The sequence below is a fragment of the Penaeus japonicus genome, unplaced genomic scaffold (genome assembly GCF_977035675.1).
Source record: "Penaeus japonicus unplaced genomic scaffold, GWHDUDI00000001_assembly GWHDUDI00000010, whole genome shotgun sequence".
In the NCBI taxonomy this organism is placed as follows: domain Eukaryota; kingdom Metazoa; phylum Arthropoda; class Malacostraca; order Decapoda; family Penaeidae; genus Penaeus; species Penaeus japonicus.
Genome location: NW_028234412.1, coordinates 33,986,716 through 33,994,215, shown reverse-complemented (window position 1 = coordinate 33,994,215; position 7,500 = coordinate 33,986,716). Strand labels below are relative to the sequence as shown.

Below are 7,500 nucleotides of genomic sequence, written 5' to 3'. Positions count from 1 at the left end.
TTTCACTGGGATTCCGATAGTTTTCTCTCGCAATTATTTGAAGATTTCTCATTCAATCTAGCGTTTTGCATTTCAGCTGATGACCTCCATAAATTTAATTGGGAAATGGTTCTTTTAACCGCACGATTCTAGTTCTCAGCATGCTATTCATGTGTGGTATTCCAGTGTCCAGGGAATCTATTGGGAAATATCACCTACAGTATGCATACTCAGTATACTTCTGTTCGTGTGTGTTATTGCTTAGTTGTTTCAATACGAGAGAGAAAGTCCCATCTGCTAATTTCAGAATTTCATACAATTCTTTAAGATGATACACATTTCTGGTACATGGTACGTTTTGAGGGCCGTTGTTCCATTATTCCATATTCCTGTCTAGAGAGCTTCCTCTTTTAACATTTTTATCGGATCTCTTTACTTTTGACTTTTTTACTGTAACCTCTCGTTCAAAAATATAAAATAATCCTTGTTTAACTAAACTGTTCCTGCAACATTCTTGTACAGTGTAATCATGTCTCCCCGTTTCTTTTATTTTTTTCCTCCAAAGCAGTTAGTCCTATAGATTGCAGAAAATACATTTTCTTGTTTAACTGAACGGTTCCTGCAACATTCTTGTACAGCGTAATCATGTAGCCACGTTTTCTTTTTTCCTCCAAAACAGTTAGTCCTATAGACTATAGATACACTTTCTAATTCATATCTCTTGTAACTGCTCTTTGAAGTCTTTCTAATTTGTTTATACCCTTACCTAGGTGGGGGCTACACACCACTGCCGCGTAGCCAAGACTAGGCTTTATGGTGGTCATATTTTTGTTTCTCACACATAAATGTCCTCTTCATGTTTCTGCCAACATTTTGTTTTGCAGGTACAACTCCACGTACATAAGGTCTCGATGTCCTTTTTGAGGCTTTGGCCGGATTCTTCGTTTATGACCTTCCTTTGTGTTTTTGCTCAGGTAGCTATTCAGGTAAGCTACCCGAGCGGACGTTTGACCGCAAACCATTGAAGGAAAAAATGGACATGGTCGCTGCAAAGATTGATCCTTCAGGTGCTCTTCTATATATAAGTCTCCTTTAAGTTGTTTTCATCTAATTGCTTTTGTCTTTCAAGCAGAAAGTCTTTCATCCATTCGAGGAGTTTTCCTTGAACTCCTCCCTGGTGCCCCAAATTCCATATAAATCACCTAAATAAATGCACCTATGTATATTTGTATATGTATATATGTATTACGTTTGTTGTATTTAATTTGCTGACTCGTTGAAAGAAACAATGTCACCTGCAGATCTTTGTTGCTTTCATGTCCGTCCTCCAGACCATTCCCTTTCTCTATTCAGTTATTTCAGCTTTTTACAGCTTTGATGAAATACTATACTAATGCATTCTACGTATGTATATTCATATATACTTGTACTTTCCTGTGTATGTATATGTATATATATACATATATGTGTGTATATGTATATATATTTATATATATACAAATGTATACATATACTGTATATGTATATGTATATATATATACACACATATGTGTATGTGTGTGTGAATGTGTGTGTACGTGTCTGTGTGTGTGTACGTGTGTGTGTATGCGTGTACATGTGTGTGTGTGTGTGTGCATGTGTGTACGTGTGCGTGTACTGTACGTGTGCGTGTGTGCATGTGTGTGTGTGTGTGTACTTGTGTGTGAGTCGCTTGGTACTCTAAACATGGGCGTATAAGCGGCTGTGTGAGAAGTATGCTGCAATAGTTAGATGCCCCGCACATTAATTAAGAGGCCTGGCGATAGAAAAGTCTATAGCAATAAGTGAGGATTCAATTGGTCGTATGTACACAGGTAAAGCCGGGATAGACCCTGAGTAAATCTCTCGTTATGCTAAACATAGAAATGGCTGGGCATGAAGCGTTGCCAAGGGGTCAGAATCTCCCTTTTGTTACAGTACCAGCGTTCAAAGCTCTGGTATTACACCAGCAAAAGAGCCTGATCGAAGGTATATGCACATTCCTGTATCAGTTACGTTTATTTGCAATTACCGCAAAGGTAGATGTCGGCAGGGTCTATAGGCCCTCCCTGTGTGAGTATATTATATATACATACATATATATCTATATATGTATATATGTGTGTATGTATGAAGGCATGTATGAGTATGTACTTATTTATTAATCTATATATTTATCTATTTACAAAGAAGAATAAAAATATGAACAAATACATAGATAGATAAAAATGGATATACTGTTATATAGGTAAAAAGATAAATAAAGATATACTCATACATAAATAAATAAATGTCAGATATAGATATAGGTAGATGGGTAACTAAACAGATATATAGATATAGATATAGATCAGTAATGGAACAACCTACCTAACGAATATACTGTGTGTATCAATGCATGCATATGCATATACATAGATATGTATTTATAAACATATAAGTTGGCTTTCGATCTTGCTAGATCTTACATCAAACTACATATAGAAGAATATCAGGCCTAATGGTAAGCTCCTCTTGACATGAATATCCGTAAAGGTAATAGGCCGGGAAAAAGAACGTATGTAAAGCCGGGATAGACCTTGGGTAAAGCTGCAGTTACGCTGAAGAACCTCCGTGCTGTTAGAGTGCCATCGCTCATGGCTCGGGTATTTTGTCGGCAACAGAGCCTTATAAATTAGCTTGTTAATGAACAGACTCAATATTATTAGCCATGGCCCGTAAGGGGATCTAACCCTCGACATCCGCGTTATTAGCACGGCGCTCTAACCAACTGAGCTAACAGGCCTCTATATCCTCACTAAGTTCTAGTATAACATTCTAATTATATTTTACTGAAATGACCTGAAAGCTATAACCTATCACCATGGTCGACAGTGTTTATTTTATTTTTTTCAGAATGAGTTGATATGATAGTTACTGATAGCAACGTATCTCCAATCAACTTACAAATAACTAACTACTTGCATTAAACATGACAATGACCTGCCCAATTTCGGAGTCTAAGGATTAGATAACATCATACGCAATATGTATATATATATATATGTGTGTGTGTGTGTGTGAAACGGCACACACATTCACACACATACATACTCATATGTATATACATGTATGTATATATATGTGTGTGTGTGTGTCTGTGCACCTCTGATTTCTACTATTTAAGAAATGAAAACCATGAAACAGTTATTCAGTCTCGTTTCTACATAAATGAGTTGATATGATAATTACTGATAGGTACGTATCTCCAATCGACTTACAAAATAACTAATTTCTTCCACTAACCATAATAATGACCTGCCCAATAACTGCGTCTAAGGATTAGATAACATCATACGCAATATGTATATATGTGAGTGTGTGTGTATGTGTGAATAGGCACACACATTCACACATTCACACGCATACATACTCATATGTCTATATATGTATGTATGTATATGTGTGTGTGTGTGCACCACTAATTTCTACTATTCAAGAAATGAAAACTATGAAACAGTCATTGAGTCATACATGTTATGATTCAAATCAGGTAATTTCTTGTTTCACTGGGATTCCGACAATTTTCTCAATCAAAGTAGCGTTATTGTAAGTCAGCTGATGACCTCCATCCCGAACGTGAATGAAACTAGATTCCTAAATTCGTCTAGCATCGCGTTCTGTTCATTAGTGAGTTTTCCATATGTAAAAATGTACATATATATATATATATATATACATGCACATTCTACATATATACATATATCTATATATATGCATATAGATATGTAGATATATATATATATACATATATATATATATATATATATATATATATATATATATATATATATATATATACTTGTAGAAAAGTCTATCAGCACATTTAAAAGAAATATATTTTTTACCAATAAATATTTTGTTAAATCTACATAAATTTGATTGGGAAATGGAACTTTTAACAGCACCATTCTTGTTCTCAGCATGTTATTCATCTGTGGTATTCCAGTGTCCAGGGAATCTATTGGGAAATATCACCTGCAGTATGCATACTCAGTATAATTCTGTTCGTGATATTCCTTAGGTGTTTCAATACGGGAGAGAAAGTCCCATCTGCTAATTTCAGATTCTCATACAATTCTTTAAGTTGCACATTTCTGGTGCACAGTACGTTTTGAGGGCCGTTGTTCCATTATTCCATATTTCTGTTTAGAAAACATTTAACATTTTTATCGGTTCTCTTTACTTTTGACTATTTTACTGTGACCTCTCACTCGTTCAAAAATATAAAATCATCCTTGTTTAATGAACTGTTCCTGCAACATTCTTGTACAGCGTAATCATGTCGCCCCGTTTTCCTTTTTCCTCCAAAGCAGTTAGTCCTATAGACTGCAGAAAATACACTTTCTAGTTCATATCTCTTGTAGCTGCTCTTTGAAGTATTTGTATATATATGTATATATAGATTTATATATACATTTATACAAATATATACATATATATGTATATGTATATATACACACATATGTGTGTATGTGTGTGTGCGTGTACATGTGTGTGTGTGCATGTGTGTATGTGTGTACATGTGTGTTTTTACGTGTGTGTATGCATGTGCGTGTGTGCATGTGTGTGTGAGTCTCTTGGTACTCTTGGATAAGCGGCTGTGTGAGAAGTATGGTGCAATAATTAGATGCCCCGCACATCAATTAAGAGGCCTGGCGATAGAAAAGTCTATAGCGCTAAGTAAGAATTCAATTGGTCGTATGTACACAGGTAAAGCCGGGATAGACCCTGAGTAAATCTCCCGTTACGCTAAACATAGAAATGGCTGGGCATGAAGCGTTGCCAACGGATCTATATATACATATATATACAAATACTTCAACGAGCAGCTACAAGAGATATGAACTAGAAAGTGTATCATCTGCAGTCTATAGGACTAACTGCTTTGGAGGAAAAAGGAAAACGGGGACATGATTACGCTGTACAAGAATGTTGCAGGAACAGTTTAGTTAAACAAGGATGATTTTATATTTTTGAACGAGTGAGAGATCGCAGTAAGAAAGTCAAAAGTAAAGAGAACCGATAAAAATGTTAAAAGATTAAACTCTCTAGACAGAAATATGGAACAACGGCCCTCAAAACGTACTGTGCACCAGAAATGTGCATCTTAAAGAATTGTATGAGAATCTGAAATTAGCAGATGGGACTTTCTCTCCCGCATTGAAACAACTAAGTAATAACACACGAACAGAAGTATACTGAGTATGCATACTGCAGGTGATATTTCCCAATAGATTCCCTGGACACTGGAATACCACAGATGAATAACATGCTGAGAAATAAAATCGTGAGGTTAAAAAACCATTTCCCAATTAAATTTATGTAGACTTGATAAAATATGGAGGTCATCATCTGAATTGCAAAACGCTAAATTGAATGAGAAATCTTCTAATCTGTGCAAGATAAAATTGTCGGAATCCCAGTGAAACAAGAAAATACCTGATTTGAATCTGAGTACTGAGTGGGGTATGAATGACCCTATGACGTTTTAAGTGAAACAGTTGTTCATGACATTTATGTATAAATGAGACTGGATAACTGTTTCATGGTTTGCATTTCTTAAATATTAGAAATCAGAGGTGCACACACACATATATACATATATATACATATGAGTATGTATGTGTTTGAACATAAACACACACACACATATATATTTATATGTATATATGTATATATATGTATACATATTGCGTTTGATGTTATCTAATCCTTAGACGCCGAAATTCGGCAGGTCCTTATCATGGTTAATGCAAGAAGTTAGTTATTTGCAAGTCGATTGGAGTAACTATCATATCAACTCATTCTGAAAAAAATAAACAGTCGATCATGGTGATAGGTTATAGCTTTCAGGTCATTTCAGTAAAATATAATTAGAATCTTATACTAGAACTTAGTGAGGATATAGAGGCCTGTTAGCTCAGTTGGTTAGAGCGCCGTGCTAATAACGCGGATGTCGAGGGTTCGATCCCCTTACGGGCCATGGCTAATACTTTTGAGCCTGATCATTAACACGCTAATTTATAAGGCTCTGTTGCCGACAAAATACCTGAGGCATGAGCGATGGCACTCTAACAGCACGGAACTGTTTTAGGTTGACTATAGCTTTACCTAGGGTCTATTACGGCTTTATGTACGTTCTTTCTCCCGGCCTATTAACTATACGGATATTCACGTCAAAAGTAACTCCTCAGCATTAGTCCTCAGATGTTGTTGTGCTTTGATGTAAGATCCAGAAAGATCGAAAGCCAACTTCGCCTAATCTAAATCAAGCGTGGATAAACAAAACCTACACTTCTGTAATTTGATCTTATTTTGCCTATCCTCAGACAACCACACACACGTAGACATCACGAAACAAAAGCCTTACCTTAAGGCTGTTGAGGAGACACCTATCCTTCATAAACATCTCAGAGAGTCGCTTATCCGCCCATTTCTAGAGTACATAGCGACACATACATTTGTTAGAATTTTTAAAATTATATTTTCAGTTGTCAGTTTAACATCACACAACTATAGATATACCTCACATCAAATTGCTTATATGTCATGGGTTCGCTTTTTGATCGCAGTCAAACATGGAGAATGATATATAGATGTACCGTTTATATGTATATATATATATATATATATATATATATATATGTATATATATCATATATATGGATATACATACATATATATGGATATACATACATATATATGTATATATGTATATATATATGTATATATATACATATATATATACATATATATACGTATATATGTATATGTGTATATATATACATATACATATATACGTACATACATATATATGTATGTAAATATATATATATATATATATATATATATATATATATATATATATATGCAGAATAATATATGTCTATATGAAAATATGCCGTTTATATATACATATAAACACATATAGATAAATGTATATACATATATATGTATATATATATATATATGTATAAATATTCATATCTGTCTATTATATGAAATATATGCTAATATCTATATCTATATCTATCTATCTATCTATGTATATATATGTATATATATATATATATATATATATATATATATATACAGTATGTATATATATATATATATATATATATATATATATATATACAGTGTATATATATATATATATATATATATATATATATATATATATATATATATATGTGTGTGTGTGTGTGTGTGTGTGTGTGTGTGTGTGTGTGTGTGTATGTATAAATAAATATTATAAATACATATCTATGTATATGCATATACATGCATTGATGCACACAGTATATTCGTTAGGTAGGTTGTCCCATTATTGATATATATCTGTATCTATATATTTCTTTAGTTACCCATCTACCTATATTTATTTATACATCTATCTGACATTCATTTATTTATGTATGAGTCTATCTATATTTATCTTTTTACCTATATAACAGTTTA

The 7,500-nt window shown here is 33.5% G+C and overlaps 2 non-coding genes across 2 annotated transcripts; one reads left to right on the top strand and one right to left on the bottom strand.

Annotated features, from left to right (window-relative positions):
* Positions 1-2,708: 2,708 nt before the first annotated feature.
* TRNAI-AAU (transfer RNA isoleucine (anticodon AAU)) lies at positions 2,709-2,782 on the bottom strand. Its single transcript has one exon. It is a non-coding gene; the product is annotated as a tRNA-Ile (tRNA).
* Positions 2,783-5,948: 3,166 nt separating this feature from the next.
* Positions 5,949-6,022, top strand: TRNAI-AAU (transfer RNA isoleucine (anticodon AAU)). Its single transcript has one exon. It is a non-coding gene; the product is annotated as a tRNA-Ile (tRNA).
* Positions 6,023-7,500: the final 1,478 nt, after the last annotated feature.